The following is a 21,091-nucleotide window of genomic DNA, read 5'->3' as shown; positions in this document are numbered from 1 at the left end:
AACCCTGCGGAGACGCCTTCTCGGTGGAGCTGGGGGCTCTGCTTGCGGCAAGCTGCTTGAAGATGGCGGGCCGCTCGCACCCTCGGCGGGCTCGCTCGACTCGGCTTCAGGATCGGCAAGCTCTCCCTCGCCGGCAAGCTCTCCGGCAAGCTCGTCTCGATCGGCAAGGCTTGCCGCCTCCGCTGCCTCTGCCTCCTCCACGGTGAATCCGAACTCACCCGCGGCAGCGGCTGCCGCCGCCTCTTCCGCCCTAGTGGCGATGCGCCGCATCTCCGCATCGGTGGTGTCGCGGGTGAGGCTCCTCTGTTCGTCGATGCGGACCGCCACCTCCACCAGGCCGTCGAAGAACTGCTGCACGATGTCGTCTGCGGGCTCTTGCCAAGTTGGAACAATTCCATGCGAATCGCACTGCGGCATCATTGCGCGGATGCGATCGAGCGAGGAATTGTTGCACAACGGGACGACGCCCTGCGGCAGCCTGAACCATTCGGGATGCTGAGGATCGTGCTTGAACAGCTCCTTGAGCATCGCGTCCAACTCCAAGATAGTGAAGTTGAAGTTGAGGCCCGGACGCAGCCTCATGATATCCGCCGGGCCCCCGAACTCCCAGGCGGGCCTCCTCCTCTCTTGCAGGGGGGCGATGCGGCGGCGAAGAAAGTCTGCACCAACAGCACCTACAGTGAGCCCGGCAAGCCTGAGCCGCAAGATCCGGGTGATGGCAATCTTCAGCTTATCATCGTCAACGGCCAAGGCGCTCCAATCATTGCCGCGCACTGCTAGGGCTTGGCGCAGGGCAGTAAACGGCTGCGGGTTCTCCTCGACGATCCAGCACCAGTCTGCTCTCCACTCCTCCCATTTGCTGCGGAGCTCCCCCTCCAGATAAGTTTCCTTCTTGCCGGCCCTCGAGATCCAGGCGATTCTGCCGGCTAGAGGCTCTCCTCTCTCGACCCGGGGCATAAAGAAGTGGCGGAAAAGGGCTACGTTTGGGTGGACTCCGACAAAGTTTTCGCAGAGATGTCCGAAAACTGCCATGGTCAGAACAACATTGGGGGTGAAATCAAGGAGGTGGAACCCGTAGGTGTTCATGATATCGCAGAAGAATTCAGAGAAAGGCGAGCAAAGCCCGCAGTAGAAGAACAGTGCGAAGAAAGGGTATCCGTTCGGAGCCCGTTCGGAAGCGGCGGCAGAGAGTACCTTCGTGCGCGGATGCGCTCACGTCTCCATCGACCAAAAGAGGTAGTACCACTCCCTCAGCTCCTTCGCGGCGAGCTCGGGGGGAAAAGTTGCCCGCTCCTTTCGCAGCGCCTCGAGCCGCAGCGCCTCGGCCGACTTCGCACCCTTCCCGGCTTTCGGAGCCATGGCGGAGGTGGTGGGGGAGATCGAAGGAGTTGGTGGCACCGACGGCGATGGGGGGCGGAGCGCTGCTCTCTCTTGGCTTTCGAAGAAGGGGGGAGCGGCGGAGATTTCTGAGATTGGAAGTAGCAACGAGCAAGATGGGCGAACTGCCCCTGTTTCCTCTGCTTATAAAGAGGGAGGGGGCGGATGTTCCGCTTTTCCGAATAAAGAACCACCCACGATCTCTCCCACGACGCCGTAATCGACGCGTGCCGTTAAGGGAGAGCGCGGTGGATACGGAGCAAGATACGGCGTGGACCCAGGCCGCGCGTGCCCGTGCCCTATTTTGGGCCTGGCCCAACAGCGCTCGGCACCGTGTGTGGCCCAGGCCCGGGGGCTCCTGTCGGTGTACTAGAGTAGGGGTACCCTAGTATCCCGAACTTGTGCACGGGCAGTCGCAGCGCCCCGCGGCAAGGCTTGCCGGGTGACCGCCAAGGTCCTCCATGGTTCCTTTGGAGCCATTCAAGAACAAAGTATTCAAGACAAGGAGACAAGGCCCCGGCAAGAGGAGCTTTCCGGGAAGGCCAACCAAGGCATTTTCAAAGAACTTGCCGCGATGTGCCACGCGTCCTGGCAAGGCCCGGAGAGCGACAAGCTTCCGGGCGCGACAAGACAACGACCGCGGCAAGCCACCACTCTGTACCCGTGCTCTAGCACATCCACCAACGTGTCGCCCTGGGGCCGCTCCGGGCGCGCGTGGCGAGAGGCTGTGCAGCCAGCGGTGCAAGGTGGCAAGCGGCGCTGACAAGATTGCCATCGTGGCGAGCGGTGGCGCCCCTGACGGTCCCTTTTCTGCACAGTTTGGGCGACACAGACGGGCATTTAATGCCCTTGTCCCCTGCCATCAGGGTTAGGTAGGATACACTGTTCAGGTAGTTGTACCAACCGCAACTCCTTTTCCATTTTTGCCCTCGCCTACATTGCCACCTGTTGGTGACCCCTTTAGCATATAAAAGGAGGCCCATGCGCAACGTAGAGGGGGTTCGGAGCATTCGAAACCAGAAAACACCCACGCTTTCGAGCAAGAACACAATACAACCACAAAGCAGCAGTAGGAGTATTATCTCTCCGGAGAGCTCCGAAGCTGGGTAAAATCGCTTGTGTGCTTCGCCTCGATCCGCTCTTCGTGCGATCTCCGCCCCCCGCCGAACCGTAAGGGGCTTCGGTCCCATAGGTGTTCGTTCCCACGACACTAATGTTCACATACAACGGGTGTAAGACAGATTTACACATGCAAAAACACTTAGGTTGACTTGACGAGCCTAGCATGTACAGACATGGCCTCGGAACACAAGAGACCGAAAGGTCGAACATGAGTCGTATAGAAGATACGATCAACATGAAGATGTTCACCGATGATGACTACTCCGTCTCACGTGATGATCGGACACGGCCTAGTTGACTCGGATCATGGATCACATAGATGACTAGAGGGATGTCTATCTGAGTGGGAGTTTATAATATAATTTGATTAGATGGACTTAATTATCATAAACTTAGTCTAAAATCTTTGCAATATGTCTTGTCCATCAAATGGCCCACGCTAATATTGCCCTCAACTTCAACGCGTTCCCAGAGAAAACCAAGCTGAAAGACGATGGCAGCAACTATACGGACTGGGTCCAAAACTTGAGGATCATCCTCATAGATGCCAAGAAAGCATATGTCCTAAATGCACCACTAGGTGAAGCACCCGTTTTCCCAGCAACTCAAGACGTTATGAACGCCTGGCAGTCGCGTAGTGATGATTACTCCCTGGTTCAGTGCGGCATGCTTTACAGCTTAGAACTGGGGCTCCAAAAGCGTTTTGAGCAGCACGGAGCATATGAGATGTTCCAAGAGCTGAAAATGGTTTTCCAAGCTCACGCCCGGGTCGAGAGATGTGAAGTCTCTGACAAGTTCTACAGTTGTAAGATGGAGGAGAATGGTTCTGTCAGCGAGCACATACTCAAAATGTCTGGGTTGCACAACCGCTTATCTCAACTGGGAGTTTATCTCCCGGATGACGCGGTGGTCGACAGAATCCTCCAGTCGCTCCCACCTAGCTACAAGAGCTTTTTAATGAATTTCAATATGCAAGGGATGGTGAAAACCATTCCTGAGGTATATTCAATGCTGAAATCAGCGGAGGTGGAGATCAAAAAAGGAACATCAAGTGTTGATGGTCAATAAAACCACTAGTTTCAAGAAAGGCAAGGGTAAGAAGAACTTCAAGAAGGACGGCAAGGGAGTTGCCGCGCCCGGTAAGCCAGTTGCCAGGAAGAATCCAAAGCATGGACCCAAACCTGAGATTGAGTGCTTTTATTGCAAGGGAAGCGGACACTGGAAGCGGAACTGCCCCAAGTACTTAGCGGACAAGAAGGCTGGCAACACCAAAGGTATATGTGATATACATGTAACTGATGAGTACCTTACCAGTACTCGTAGTAGCTCCTGGGTATTTGATACCGGTGTGGTTGCTCATATTTGTAACTCAAAACAGGAGCTGCGGAATAAGCGGAGACTGGCGAAGGACAAGGTGATGATGCGCGTTGGGAATGGTTCCAAGGTCGATGTGATTGCCGTCGGCACGCTACCTCTACATTTACCTACGGGATTAGTTTTAAACCTCAATAATTGTTATTTAGTGCCAGGTTTGAGCATGAACATTGTATCTGGATCTCGTTTAATACGAGATGGCTACTCATTTAAATCCGAGAATAATGGTTGTTCTATTTATATGAGAGATATGTTTTATGGTCATGCCCCGCTGGTCAATGGTTTATTCTTAATGAATCTCGAACGTGATGTTACACATATTCATAGTGTGAATACCAAAAGATGTAAGGTTGATAATGATAGTCCCACATACTTGTGGCACTGCCGCCTTGGTCACATTGGTGTCAAACGCATGAAGAAGCTCCATGCTGATGGACTATTGGAGTCTCTTGATTACGAATCATTTGACACATGCGAACCATGCCTCATGGGCAAAATGACCAAGACTCCATTCTCCAGAACAATGGAGCGAGCAACCAACTTATTGGAAATCATACATACTGATGTGTGCGGTCCAATGAGCGTTGAGGCTCGCGGAGGCTATCGTTATGTTCTCACTCTCACTGATGACTTAAGTAGATATGGGTATGTCTACTTGATGAAACACAAGTCTGAGACCTTTGAAAAGTTCAAGGAATTTCAGAATGAGGTAGAGAATCAGCGTGACCGAAAAATAAAGTTCTTACGATCAGATCGTGGGGGAGAATATTTAAGTCACGAATTAGGTACGCACTTAAGGAAATGTGGAATCGTTTCACAACTCACGCCGCCTGGAACACCTCAACGTAACGGTGTGTCCGAACGTCGTAATCGCACTCTATTGGATATGGTACGATCTATGATGTCACTCACCGATTTACCGCTATCATTTTGGGGATACACACTAGAGATAGCTACATTCACTTTAAATAGGGCACCGTCTAAATCCATTGAGACGACACCGTATGAATTATGGTTCGGGAAGAAACCTAAGCTGTCGTTTCTAAAAGTTTGGGGATGCAATGCTTATGTCAAGAAACTTCAACCTGAAAAGCTCAAATCTAAGTCGGAAAAATGCGTCTTCATAGGATACCCTAAGGAAACCATTGTGTATACCTTATACCTTAGATCCGAAGGCAAGATCTTTGTTGCCAATAACGGGTCCTTTCTGGAGAAAGAGTTTCTCTCGAAAGAAATAAGTGGGAGGAAAGTAGAACTCGATGAAGTATTGCCTCTTGAACCGGAAAGTAGCACAGCTCAGGAAGATGTTCCTGTGGTGCCTGCACTGACTAGAGAGGAAGTTAATGATGATGATCAAGGTACTTCGGATCAAGTTGCTACTGAACTTCGTAGGTCCACAAGGACACGTTCCACACCGGAATGGTATGGCAACCCTGTCCTAGAAATCATGTTGTTAGACAATGGTGAACCTTCGAACTATGAAGAAGCGATGGCGGGCCCAGATTCCAACAAATGGCTTGAAGCCATGCAATCCGAGATAGGATCCATGTATGAAAACAAAGTATGGACTTTGACAGACTTGCCCGATGATCGGCGAGCGATAGAAAATAAATGGATCTTTAAGAAGAAGACGGACGCGGATGGTAATGTTACCATCTATAAAGCTCGACTTGTCGCTAAGGGTTATCGACAAGTTCAAGGGGTTGACTACAATGAGACCTTCTCACTCGTAGCGAAGCTGAAGTCCGTCCGAATCATGTTAGCAATTGCCGCATTCTACAATTATGAGATATGGCAAATGGACGTCAAAACGGCATTCCTTAACGGCTTCCTTAAGGAAGAATTGTATATGATGCAGCCGTAAGGTTTTGTCGATCCTAAGAATGCTAACAAGGTATGCAAGCTCCAGCGCTCCATCTATGGGCTGGTACAAGCATCTCGGAGTTGGAACATTCGCTTCGATGAAATGATCGAAGCGTTTGGGTTTATGCAGACTTATGGAGAAGCCTACGTTTACAAGAAAGTGAGTGGGAGCTTTGTAGAATTTCTCATATTATATGTAGATGACATACTTTTGATGGGAAATGATATAGAACTTTTGGACAGCATTAAGGCCTACTTGAATAAGTGTTTTTCAATGAAGGACCTTGGAGAAGCTGCTTACATATTAGGCATCAAGATCTATAAAAATAGATCGAGACGCCTCATAGGTCTTTCACAAAGCACATACCTTGATAAGATATTGAAGAAATTCAATATGGATCAGTCCAAGAAGGGATTCTTGCCTGTGTTGCAAGGTGTGAAATTGAGCTCGGCTCAATGCCCGACCACGGCAGAAGATAGAGAAAAGATGAGTGTCATCCCCTATGCCTCGGCTATAGGGTCTATTATGTATGCCATGCTGTGTACCAGACCTGATGTAAACCTTGCCATAAGTTTGGTAGGAAGGTACCAAAGTAATCCCGGCATGGAAAATTGGACATCGGTCAACAATATCCTGAAGTACCTGAAAAGGACTAAGGATATGTTTCTCGTATACGGAGGTGACAAAGAGCTCGTCGTAAAGGGTTACGTCGATACTAGCTTCGACACAGATCTGGATCACTCTAAGTCACAAACCGGATACATGTATATTTTGAATGGTGGGGCAGTAAGCTGGTGCAGTTGCAAGCAAAGCGTCGTGGCGGCATCTACATGTGAAGTGGAGTACATGGCAGCCTCGGAGGCAGCAAATGAAGCAAACTGGATGAAGGAGTTCATTACCAACCTAGGAGTTATTCCCAATGCGTCGGGGCCGATGACTCTCTTTTGTGACAACACTAGAGCCATTGCCCTTGCCAAGGAGCCCAGGTTTTACAAGAAGACCAAGCACATCAAGCGTCGCTTCAACTCCATTCGTGAAAATGTTCAAGATGGAGACATAGATATTTGTAAAGTGCACATAGATCTGAATGCCGCAGATCCGTTGACTAAACCTCTTCCGCGAGAAAACATGATCAACACCAGAACTCTATGGGTGTTCGATTCATCACAATGCAACTAGATTATTGACTCTAGTCCAAGTGGGAGACTGTTGGAAATATGCCCTAGAGGCAATAATAAATAGGTTATTATTATATTTCCTTGTTCATGATAATTGTCTATTGTTCATGCTATAATTGTGTTATCCGGAAATCATAATACATGTGTGAATACATAGACCACAACATGTCCCTAGTGAGCCTCTAGTTTACTAGCTCGTTTATCAATGGATGGTCACGGTTTCCTAACCATGGACATTGGATGTCACTGATAACGGGATCACATCATTGGGAGAATGATGTGATGGACAAGACCCAATCCTAAGCATAGCACAAGATCGCGTTGTTCGTTTGCTAGAGCTTTTCTAATGTCAAGTATCATTTCCTTAGACCATGAGATCGTGTAACTCTCGGATACCGTAAGAGTGCTTTGGGTGTACTAAACGTCACAACGTAACTGGGTGTCTATAAAGGTATACTAAAGGTATCTCCGAAAGTGTCTGTTGGGTTCACACGAATCGAGACTGGGATTTGTCACTCCGTATGACGGAGAGGTATCTCTAGGCCCACTCGGTAATGCATCATATAATGAGCTCAATGTGACCAAGTGGTTGGTCACGAGATCATGCATTATGGTACGAGTAAAGTGACTTGCCGGTAACGAGATTGAACGAGGTATTGGGATACCGACGATCGAATCTTGGGCAAATAACGTACCAATTGACAAAGGGAATTGTATATGGGATTACTTGAATCCTCGACATCGTGGTTCATTCGATGAGATCATCGTGAAACATGTGTGAGCCAACATGGGTATTCAGATCCCGCTATTGGTTATTGGCCGGAGAGCTATCTCGGTCATGTCTGCGTGATTCCCGAACCCGTAGGGTCTACACACTTAAGGTTCAGTGACGCTAGGGTTGTAGTGATATTAATATGCGGTAACCCGAAAGTTTTTCGGAGTCCCGGATGAGATCCCGGACGTCACGAGGAGTTCCGGAATGGTCCGGAGGTAAAGATTTGTATATAGGAAGTCTAGTTTCGGCCACCGAGAAAGTTATGGGGGTCACCGGTATTGTACCAGGACCATTGGAAGGGTCCCGGGGGTCCATCGGGTGGGGCCACCTATCCTGGAGGGCCCCATGGGCTGAAGTGGGAAGGTAACCAGCCCCTGGTGGGCTGGTGCGCCCCCCATGGGCCTCCCCTGTGCCTAGGGTTGGAAACCCTGGGGGTGGGGGGCGCCCCACCTGACTTGGGGGGCAAGTTCCCCCCCCAGGGCCCCTATATAAAGAGGGGGGACGGAGGGCTGCGCACCCAAGCCCCTGGCGCCTCCCTCTCCCCCCGTAACACCTCTCCCTCTCGCTGAGCTTGGCGAAGCCCTGCTGAGATCCCCGCTGCTTCCACCACCACGCCGTCGTGCTACTGGATCTCCATCAACCTCTCCTTCCCCCTTGCTGGATCAAGAAGGAGGAGACATCTCTCCCAACCGTACGTGTGTTGAATGCGGAGGTGACGTCCGTTCGGTGCTAGGGTCATTGGTGATTTTGATCACGACGAGTACGACTCCATCAACCCCGTTGTCTTGAACGCTTCCGCTCGCAATCTACAAGGGTATGTAGATGCACTCCTCTCTCTCGTTGCTAGATGACTCCATAGATTGATCTTGGTGATGTGTAGAAAATTTTTATTTTCTGCAACGATCCCCAACACCTACATATTCTATGAAGATCTTTATCGGTCAAACCGCATAACAACATACATTTTTCCCTCTGTCATCGGTATGTTACTTACCTAAGATTCGATCGTCGGTATCATCACACCTAGTTCAATCTCATGGCAAGTCTCTTTACTCGTTCCGTAATACTTCATCTCGTAACTAACTCTTTAGTCACAATGCTTGCAAGGCTTATAGTGATGAGTACTACCGAGAGGGCCCAGAGATACCTCTCCGAAACACAGAGTGACAAATCCTAATCTCGATCTATGCCAACCCAACAAACACCTTCGGAGACACATGTAGAGCACCTTCATAATCACCATTTTATGTTGTGACATTTGGTAGCACACAAAGTGTTCCTCCGGTATTCGGGAGTTGCATAATCTCATAGTCTGAGGAACTTGTATAAGTCATGAAGAAAGCAGTAGCAATGAAACTGACACGATCACAATGCTAAGCTAACAGATGGGTCATGTCCATCACATCATTCTCCTAATGATGTGATCACGTTCATCAAATGACAACACATGTCTATGGTTAAGAAACATAACCATCTTTGATTAATGAGCTAGTCAAGTAGAGGCATACTAGGGACAATATGTTTTGTCTATGTATTCACACATGTACTAAGTTTTCGGTTAATACAATTCTAGCATGAATAATAACATTTATCATGAATTAAGGAAATAAATAATAACTTTATTATTGCCTCTAGGGCATATTTCCTTCAGTCTCCCACTTGCACTAGAGTCAATAATCTAGATTACATAGTAATGATTCTAACACCCATGGAGCTTTGGTGTTGATCATGTTTTGCTTGTGGAAGAGGCTTAGTCAACGGGTCTGCAACATTCAGATCTGTGTGTATCTTGCAAATCTACATGTCCCCTTCCAACACTTGATGACGGGTAGAATTGAAGCGTCTCTTGATGTGCTTGGTTCTCTTGTGAAATCTGGATTCCTTTGCCAAGGCAATTGCACCAGTATTGTCACAAAAGGTTTTCATTGGACCCGATGCACTAGGTATGGCACCTAGATCGGATATGAACTCCTTCATCCAAACTCATTCATTCGCTGCTTCCGAAGCAGCAATGTACTCCGCTTCACATGTAGATCCCGCCAAGACGCTCTGCTTGGAACTGCACCAACTGACAGCTCCTCCATTCAATAAAAATACGTATCTGGTTTGCGACTTAGAGTCATCCGGATGAGTGTCAAAGCTTGCATTTACGTAACCGTTTATGATGAGCTCTTTTTCACCTCCATAAACGAGAAACATATCCTTAGTCCTTTTTAGGTATTTCATGATGTTCTTGACCATTGTCCAGTGCTCCACTCCAGGATTACTTTGGTACCTCCCTGCTATGCTTATAGCAAGACATACATCAGGTCTGGTACATAGCATTGCATACATGATAGAACCTATGGCTTAAGCATAGGGAATGACTTTGATTTTCTCTCTATCTTCTGCAGTGGTTGGGCATTGAGTCTGACTCAATTTCACACCTTGTAACATAGGCAAGAACCCTTTCTTTGACTGATCCATTTTGAACTTCTTCAAAACTTTATCAAGGTATGTGCTTTGTGAAAGTCCAATTAAGCGTCTTGATCTATCTCTACAGATCTTGATGCCCAATATGTAAGCAGCTTCACCGAGGTCTTTCATGGAAAAACTCTTATTCAGGTATCCCTTTATGCCATCCAGAAATTCTATATCATTTCCAATCAACAATATGTCATCCACATATAATATCAGCAATGATATAGAGCTCCCACTCACTTTCTTGTAAATACAGGCTTTTCCAAACGTCTGTATAAAACCATATGCTTTGATCACACTACCAAAGCATTTATTCCAACTCCGAGAGGCTTGCACCATGTTGGGAACATAGTAATTTCAAAAAAATTCCTATGCACACGCAAGATCATGGTGATGGCATAGCAACGAGAGGGGAGAGTGTTCGTCCACGTACCCTTGTAGACCGTAAGCGGAAACATTAGCACAACGCGGTTGATGTAGTCGTACGTCTTCACGATCCGACCGATCCAAGCACCGAACGTACGGGGCCTCCGAGTTCAGCACACGTTTAGCTCGATGACGATCTCCGGCCTCCGATCCAGCAAAGCTCCGGAGATAAGTTCCGTCAGCACGACGGTGTGGTGACGATGATGATGTTCTACCGGCGCAGGGCTTCGCCTAAACTCCGCGACGATATGACCGAGGTGGAATATGGTGGAGGGGGGCACCGCACACGGCTAAGGAACGATCCGTAGATCAACTTGTGTGTCTATGGGGTGCCCCCTGCCCCCGTATATAAAGGAGTGGAGGAGGGGAGGGCCGGCCCTCTCTATGGCGCGCCCTAGGGGAGTCCTACTCCCACCGGGAGTAGGATTCCCCCTTTCCTAGTAGAACTAGGAACCCTTCCATGTAGTAGGAGTAGGAGAGAAGGAAAGGGAAGAGAGAAGGAGAAGGAAGGAAGGGGGCGCCCCCCCCCCCCTCCCTAGTCCAATTCGGACTAGTCCAAGGGGAGGGGTGCGGCCACCCTTTTGGCCCTTTCTCTCCTTTCCCGTATGGCCCAATGAGGCCCAATACGAATTCCCGTAACTTTCCGGTACTCCGAAAAATACCCGAATCACTCGGAACCTTTCTGAACTCCGAATATAGTCGTCCAATATATCGATCTTTACGTCTCGACCATTTCGAGACTCCTCGTCATGTCCCCGATCTCATCCGGGACTCCGAACTCCTTCGGTACATCAAAACTCATAAACTCATAATAAAACTGTCATCGTAACGTTAAGCGTGCGGACCCTACGGGTTCGAGAACTATGTAGACATGACCTAGAACTATTCTCGGTCAATAACCAATAGCGGAACCTGGATGCCCATATTGGCTCCTACATATTCTACGAAGATCTTTATCGGTCAAACCGCATAACAACATACGTTGTTCCCTTTGTCATCGGTATGTTACTTGCCCGACATTCGATCGTCGGTATCCAATACCTAGTTCAATCTCGTTACCGGCAAGTCTCTTTACTCGTTCCGTAATGCATCATTCCGTAACTAACTCATTAGCTACATTGCTTGCAAGGCTTATAGTGATGTGCATTACCGAGAGGGCCCAGAGATACCTCTCCGACAATCGGAGTGACAAAACCTAATCTCGAAATACGCCAACCCAACATGTTGTCAGGACCCCGACTCGATGTCACATCGATCTAGCCAGTAACACCTCATATCACTTTGCGGCCTCACGCACGGTAACCCCACGGGTGTCACCTTACCTTTGCCCGGGACCGTTTGCGCCTTTTGGCTCACATATATGATAGTGTCGCTAGCATCCATATGATAAAGAGCCCGGGCTGACATGACTAGTCGTAAACCCAAAGTGGCACAGACTTACAGGGACAGGCATCCATGACCCAGCTCCGAACGTGTCGGTCATCAGCAAATGGGTCCGGGCTGTAGCACTGGGCTAGCAGGACTCCGGTAAACCGGGCTGTAGCGGGCTAACGGGACTCCGGTACTCAAAGCGTGACATTTCCCCGAAGGGACAGACACAGGAACGAAGAAGGACACATGCCGGCCAGCCTAAGTGTTCCAGAGCAGTAGCAAGCTACCATGGCTCAGCGGTAACACTAGGAGACATTTCCCGGTAAGAGAGGCTACTAAAGATAAACAACTAGATAGTCAGATCCCACACATACCAAGCATTTCAATCATACACACAATATGCTCGATATGTGCAAATACAACGAAGCACCACAACATGACTCTATGACACAAGTACTTTATTTAAGGCTCAGGGAGCCATACATATCATACACAAAGGTACGGGTCTCACGACCCAACATACAAGTCATACAGTCATACAAACCAGCAGCGGAAAGTACATTGTCTGAGTACAGACAACTAGTAAGATAAAAGAGGCTTGGAAAACCTAGCTATACTTCGTGGTCCATCACAAGCTCAGGGTCACCACCTGGGTCTTTAGCCTACTTGTTGATGTCAACGTCTACATAGAACCCATCAGAAGGGGTTGCAGCGTCTTCTGTAAAAATGTAGATTATAGCAACATGAGTACAAAGGTACTCAGCAAGACTTACATCAGATCCTACATACATGCATATTATCAAGAAGGGTTGGTGGGGTTATTGCAGCAAGCCAGCTTTGACTCTTGGCTAGACTATCCTACGATACTCCAACTTGAAATGGTTTTGCGCACACGAGTCCACTACTCACCACTTCAATACACTACCGAGGATCCACCTCTGTCTTCCTACGGAAGAGCCATCCTCGGCACTCACACTTATCTTGAGGCTTTTAGTAGTTTCCATTTACTTGTCTATGAACTGTATAGGCAACCAAGTAGTCCTTTACCGCGGACACGGCTATTCGAATAGATTATGATAACCCTGCAGGGGTGTACTTCTTCATACACGCTCTCACCACTTACCGTCGTTTACACGACATGTACTCGGCAACCTTCAAGCGGAAGCCCAACGTGGGTGTCGGCCACGACCTACCTAATCACCTAAGCCTCCAGTCCAGGTTTATCGCCTATCCAGGTTCCATCCGCAGGGAGTCCGGCCGAGGTTTCCCATACGGCCCCGAACGATGTGAACAGGGTTCCTGAGATACCTAACGGGTATTCGGTACACCCGGCCACGTACCTACCGCATCACAGCCCACCCCTACGGTCAGCGCTGTCCACGGCCTCCAGTAGGCTACAAACACCAGAAACTACTTGCAACTCCTGGACGGAGAACTAGGGTGAATAAGAAGCCGAGAGGGTCCATTGGTTTCGGGCCCAATGCATGGTAGTAGCTGATTCTTAAATCACACATACAGATCTCAGTGCTTAAGGTCGGCTTCAATGAAACAACCCACCATGTACTCCTACATGGCCTCTCATCGATACCTTTACCAAATCGTGTTCACCACACCACTCTCATTACCGACATTAACATTTCACTCTAGCCCATCACCCAGATGAACCAGACCTGACACGACTCTAAGCATAGCAGGCACAGCAAGGTAGGAACAACACATACACATGGCTCAATCAACTCCTACACATGCTAGTGGGTTTCATCTAGTTACTGTGGCAATGACAGGTCATGCAGAGGAAATGGGTTCAACTACCGTAGCACACAGCAGTTTGAAACGCGTTGTCTTAATGCAGTAAAAGAGAGCAGGAGCGAGAACATGGGATTGTATCGATATGATCAAATGGTTGGTTGCTTGCCTGATGGTTCGATGCACTGATACGGTTCTTCGTTAGGGTAATCACGGTACTCCTCGGGGGCAGAACCTGTCGCAAAGGACACCGATACACAAGCATCACCAAACAATGTGCAACAATATGATGCATGCATGAAACATGGCAATATGAGTGTGTTGGGCTAATGCAGCTAAAACCAGAAGGGTTTGAACAAATTTGAATCAAAGATTCAAATTTCAAACTCAAACATGGCCTCTTTAAGTGCTTTTCCTTGTTCTGCTTAAAACATCAATTTAACTTGTTTGATCATGCATGAAAATAGTACAGATGGATAGATTGGATTTTTCTGATCATTTTTCATATATAATTTGTCCAATTTGGAGTTACAGAATAAAAGTTATGAATTTTTGAAGTTTAAATAATATTCTGGAATTTCCTGATTTAAATTAAATCCAGAAATTATCATTATTACGCCAGCATGACGTCAGCATGACGTCAGTGGTCAACTGCGGCAGTCTGGAGTCAAACCTGACGTGTGGGGGCCACACGTCAGTGACAGGGGAGTTTAACAGGGTTAAATTAATCCTAATTAGGAATTAGTGGCGCTGGGGCCCACTGTCAGTGTCAGGGGGGTTGACTAACAGTAATTAGCGCTAATCTAACCAACTAGCCGACGGGGCCCACGCGTCAGTGACCCTGGGGGGTCAAACCCCAGGTCAAACAGGTCAAACCCGCCGGCGACATGACGCCGGCGAGGCCCGAGACGGTGGCGCGATGCGGAAACGCGCTACAGGGCACGGGCGAGGCCGTGCTTGGGCTCGTTGGAGAGCCCTTGCTCCCGCGCGTCGAACGGTGGCCGTGGCTGGGCCTGGGGTGGCCGGAGTAGACGACTGCGAGCTCGGCTGCGGCCGCCGGGGTTCGGTCGTGCACGGAAACGGGGTTGGAGCTCGAAGGCGAGCGAAGCAAGGCGCTAGGGATGCTCTACGGGGCCTTACGAACTTGTTGGACTCGCCGGGGTGACCAAATGGTCACCGGAGCTGCGTCGACGGCGAGCTCGGCGACGGCGGAGGTTCGGCCGTGGTGGGAATGGGGTTACGGTGCGGGAACGAGGGGGAAAAGAGGGGGAAACGGTGGCGGAGCTCACCGCGGTTGCAGTGGGCGTCGAAGCGGGCTCGGGGACGCGCTGGAGACGACGAATTCGACGGCGACGATGGTCGGAGCCCGAAGAGGGGAACGGCGACGTGGCGGCGATGCAGGGCTTCCGGAGGACCGTGGAGCGGTGGGGAGGAAGAGGGGGTCGTGGCGGAGCTTCTGAGCTAGTCGGGGGAGCGAGGGGTGGCCGGAGACGGCTGCTGTGGCGAACGGCGGCGACGGTGGTGTTCGGCCGTGTGAGAGAGAGAGCGAGGGAGAGGAGGGGAGAGCCGGGGGAGAGTGAGAGAGAGCAGGGGGGAGGCGTGGCGTCGTCCAGGGCATCGAGGCGAGGAGAGGGAGGGCAGGCAGGCAGGGAGAGAGGTGGCGTGGCGCGGTGGCGCGCGCGCGCGCCGGCCACACTCCCCTCCCTCTGTCGGGACGAAGACGACAGAGGAGGGAGGTGGGCTGGGCCGGCTGCTGGCTGGGCCAGCCAGCTGGCTGGGCCGCACAGTGGAGGAGCCCAGGTAAGCTCCTCCTGTTATTTATTTCTGTTTTTCTAATTTCTGACATTTGTTTTGATTTAAAAAATATATTAAATCATTTATTTAACTTATGCCAATTTTTGCAGGAGCTAGATATATTATTCCAGAGCTCCTTTATAATTGGCATAATATTTGGACATATATTAATATATATAAATAATATATTTCCAATGCAAATAATTATGCATTAATTCCAAATGCCCAAAATAAATACCTATGAGCTCTTAAAAATATTGGTTTGATTTTTATCTCTGTCCAATATTTTCAGAGAGCAACATGAGCATTTTCTTGGACCCTTTTGGAGAAATTTTTATTTGGGTCATTTTCAAAATGATTCTGAGGGTTTCACAGATCCCCATTTCAAGTTTCTGATGAAAGAGTAAACATGATGCAACACTCTAATGCATGACTAGCTAGGGTGTGACACATGTACCTTTGGAGACACCCATAGTACTCCTTTATAATCACCCAGTTACATTGTGACGTTTGGTAGCACCCAAAATGTTCCTCCGGTAAACGGGAGTTGCATAATCTCATAGTTACAGGAACATGTATAAGTCATGAAGAAAGCAATAGCAACATACTAAACGATCAAGTGCTAAGCTAACGGAATGGGTCAAGTCAATCACATCATTCTCCTAATGATGTGATCCCGTTAATCAAATGACAACTCATGTCTATGGCTAGGAAACTTAACCATCTTTGATTCACGAGCTAGTCAAGTAGAGGCATACTAGTGACACTATGTTTGTCTATGTATTCACACATGTATTATGTTTCCGGTTAATACAATTCTAGCATGAATAATAAACATTTATCATGAAATAAGGAAATAAATAATAACTTTATTATTGCCTCTAGGGCATATTTCCTTCAGTCTCCCACTTGCACTAGAGTCAATAATCTAGTTCACATCGCCATGTGATTTAACACCAATAATCATATCTGTATATGATTAACACCCATAGTTCACATCGTCATGTGACCAACACCCAAAGGGTTTACTAGAGTCAATAATCTAGTTCACATCGCTATGTGATTAACACCCAAAGAGTACAAAGGTATGATCATGTTTTGCTCGTGAGAGAAGTTTAGTCAACGGGTCTGTCACATTCAGAGCCGTATGTATTTTGCAAATATTCTATGTCTACAATACTCTGCATGGAGCTACTCTAGCTAATTGCTCCCACTTTCAATATGTATCTAGATTAAGACTTAGAGTCATCTGGATCAGTGCCAAAACTTGTATCGACGTAACCTTTTACGACGAACCTTTTGTCACCTCCATAATTGAGAAACATATCCTTATTCCACTAAGGATAATTTTGACCAATGTCCAGTGATCTACTCCTAGATCACTATTGTACTCCCTTGCCAAACCAGGGCAGAGTATACAATAGGTCTAGTTCACAACATAGCATACTTTATAGAAACTATGACTGAGGCATAGGGAATGACTTTTCATTCTCTTTCTATTTTCTGCTATGGTCGGGTCTTGAGTCTTACTAAACTTCACACCTTGCAACACAGGCAAGAACTCCTTCTTTGACTGTTCCATTTTGAACTACTTCAAAATCTTGTTAAGGTATGTACTCATTGAAAATCTTATCAAGCGTCTTGATCTATCTCAATAGATCTTGATGCTCAATATGTAAGTAGCTTTACTGAGGTCTTTATTTTAAAGAACTCCTTTCAAACACTCCTTTATGCTTTGCAGAATAATTCTACATTATTTCCGATCAACAATATGTCATTCACATATACTTATCAGAAATGTTGTAGTGCTCCCACTCACTTTCTTGTAAATACAGGCTTCACCGTAAGTCTGTACAAAACTATATGCTTTGATCAACTCATCAAAGCGTATATTCCAACTCCGAGTTGCTTGCACCAGTCCATAGATGGATCGCTGGAGCATGCACATTTTGTTAGTACCTTTAGGATTGACAAAACCTTCTGGTTGCATCATATACAACTCTTCTTTGAGAAAACCATTAAGGAATGCAGTTTTGACATCCATTTGCCAGATTTCATAAATTGTGGCAATTGCTAACATGATTCGGACAGACTTAAGCATTGCTACAGTTGAGAAAATCTCATTATAGTCAACACCTTGAACTTGTCAAAAACCTTTTTGTGACAAGTCGAGCTTTGTAGATAGTAACACTACTATCAACGTCCGTCTTCCTCTTGAAGATCCATTTATACAATATGGCTTGCCGATCATCGGGCAACTCCACCAAAGTCCACACTTTGTTCTCATACATGGATCCCATCTCAGATTTCATGGCCTTAAGCCATTTTGCGGAATCTGGGCTCATCATCGCTTCCTCATAGTTCGTAGTTTCATCATGGTCTAGTAACATGACTTCCAGAACAGGATTACCGTACCACTCTGGTGCGGACAGTACTCTAGAAGACCTACGAGGTTCTGTAGTAACTTGATCTGAAGTTTCATGATCATCATCATTAGCTTCCTCACTAATTGGTGTAGAAATCACTGGAACTGATTTCAGTGATGAACAATTTTCCAATTCGGGAGAAGGTACAGTTACCTCATCAAGTTCTACTTTTCTCCCACTCACTTCTTTCGAGAGAAACTCCTTCTCTAGAAAGGATCCATTTTTAGCAAACGAATATCTTGTCTTCGGATCTGTGATAGAAGGTGTACCCAACAATTTCCTTTGGGTATTCTATGAAGACGCACTTCTCCGATTTGGGTTCGAGCTTATCAGGATGAAACTTTTTCACATAAGCATCGCAGCCCCAAACTTTAAGAAATGACAACTTGGGTTTCTTGCTAAACCATAGTTCATATGGTGTCGTCTCAACGGATTTAGATGGTGCCCTTTTAACGTGAATGCAGCTGTCTCTAATGCATAACCCCAAAATAATAGTGGTAAATCAGTAAGAGACATCATAGATCGCACCATATCCAATAAAGTGCGGTTACAACGTTTGGACACACCATAACGTTGTGGTGTTCCAGGTGGCGTGAGCTATGAAACTATTCCACATAGTTTTAATTGAAGACCAAACTCGCAACTCAAATATTCGTCTCTGCGATCAGATCGCAGAAATTTTATTTTCTTGTTACGATGATTTTTCCACTTCACTCTGAAATTCTTTGAACCTTTCAACTATTTCAGACTTATGTTTCATCAAGTAGATATACCCATATCTGCTCAAATCATCTTGTGAAGGTCAGAAAATAACGATACTTGCCACAAGCATCAACACTCATTGGATCGCAAACATCGGTATGTATTATTTCCAATAAGTCAGTAGCTTGTTCCATTGTTCCGGAGAACGGAGTTTTAGTCATCTTGCCCAAAAGGCACGGTTCGCAAGCATCAAATGATTCATAACCAAGTGATTCCGAAAATCCATCTTTATGGAGTTTCTTCATGCGCTTTACACCGATATGACCCAAACGGCAGTGCCACAAATAAGTTGCACTATCATTATTAACTTTGCATCTTTTGGCATCAATATTATGAATATGTGTATCACTACGATCGAGATCCAACAAACTTTTTTCATTGGGTGTATAACCATCGAAGGTCTTATTCATGTAAACAGAATAACAATTATTCTTTAACTTCAAATGAATAATGGTATGGCAATAAACATGATCTTATCATATTTATGCTCAATGCAAACACCAAATAACATTTATTTAGGTTTAACACTAATCTCGAAAATATAGGGAGTGTGCGATGATGATAATATCAATCTTGGAACTACTTCCAATACTCATCGTCACTTCCCCTTCAACTAGTCTTAGTTTATTCTGTAACTCCTGTTTCGAGTTACTAATCTTAGCAACCGAACAAGTATCAAATACTCAGGGGATACTATAAACACTAGTAAGGCACACATCAATAACCTGTATATCAAATATACCCTTGTTCACTTTGCCATCCTTCTTATCCACCAAATATTCAGGGCATTTCCGCTTCCAGTGACCATTTCCTTTGCAGTGTAAGCACTAAGTCTCAGGCTTTGGTCCAGCTTTGGTCTTCTTCACGGGAGTGACAACTTGTTTGCCATTCTACTTGAAGTTTCCCTTTTTTTCCCTTTGCCCTTTTCTTGAAACTAGTGGTCTTGTCAATCATCAACACTTGATGCTCTTTCTTGATTTCTACCTTCGTTGATTTCAACATCACGAAGAGCTCGGGAATCGTTTTCGTCATCCCTTGCATAATAGTTCATCTCGAAGTTCTAGTAACTTAGTGATGGTGACTAGAGAATTCTGTCAATCACTATCTTATCTGGAAGATTAACTCCCACTTGATTCAAGCGATTGAAGTATCCAGACAATCTGAGCACATGCTCACTAGTTGAGCGATTCTCCTCCATCTTTTAGCTCTAGAACTTGTTGGAGACTTCATATCTCTCAACTCGGGTATATGCTTGAAATATTTACTTCAATTCCTGGAACATCTCATATGGTCCATGATGTTCAAAACGTCTTTGAAGTCCCGATTCTAAGCCATAAAGCATGGTGCACAAAACTATCAAGTAGTCATCATATTGAGCTAGCCAAACGTTCATAACGTTTGCATCTGCTCCTGCAATAGGTCTGTCACCTAGCGGTGCATTAAGGACATAATTCTTCTGTGCAGCAATGAGGATAAACCTCAGATCGCAGATCCAATCCGCATCATTGCTACTAACATTTTTCAACACAATTTTCTCTAGGAACATATCAAAATAAACATATGAAAGCAACAACGCAAGCTATTGATCTTACAACATAATTTGCAAAATACTACCAGGACTAAGTTCATGATAAATTTAAGTTCAATTAATCATATTACTTAAGAACTCCCACTTAGACAGACATCTCTCTAGTCATCTAAGTGATCACGTGATCCAAATCAACTAAACCATAACCGATCATCACGTGAGATGGAGTAGTTTTCAATGGTGAACATCACTATGTTGATCATATCTACTATATGATTCACGCTCGACCTTTCGGTCTCCGTGCTCCGAGGCCATATCTGCATATGCTAGGCTCGTCAAGTTTAACCTGAGTATTCCGCGTGTGCAAAACTGGCTTGCACCCGTTGTAGATGGACGTAGAGCTTATCACACCCGATCATCACGTGGTGTCTGGGCAAGATGAACTTTGGCAACGGTGCATACTCAGGGAGAACACTTCTTGCTAATTAGTGAGAGTTCATCTTAAAATGCTACCGTCAATCAAAGCAAGATAAGATGCATAAAAGATAAACATCATATGCAATCAAAATATGTGACATGATATGGCCATGATCATCTTGCGCCTTTGATCTCCATCTCCAAAGTACTGTCATGATCTCTATCGTCACCGGCACGACACCATGATCTTCATCATCTTGATCTATATCAATGTGTCATCACATGGTTGTCTCACCAACTATTGCTCTTGCAACTATTGCTATCGTATAGCGATAAAGTAAAGCAATTATTTGGCACTTGCATCTTATGCAACAAAGAGACATCCATAGGGCTTCTGCCAGTTGCCGATAACTTCAAAAAAACATGATCATCTCATACAACAACTTATATCTTATCACGTCTTGACCATAT

Source organism: Triticum aestivum, chromosome 7B (genome assembly GCF_018294505.1).
Source record: "Triticum aestivum cultivar Chinese Spring chromosome 7B, IWGSC CS RefSeq v2.1, whole genome shotgun sequence".
In the NCBI taxonomy this organism is placed as follows: domain Eukaryota; kingdom Viridiplantae; phylum Streptophyta; class Magnoliopsida; order Poales; family Poaceae; genus Triticum; species Triticum aestivum.
Note: the sequence above shows the minus strand (reverse complement) of the source record.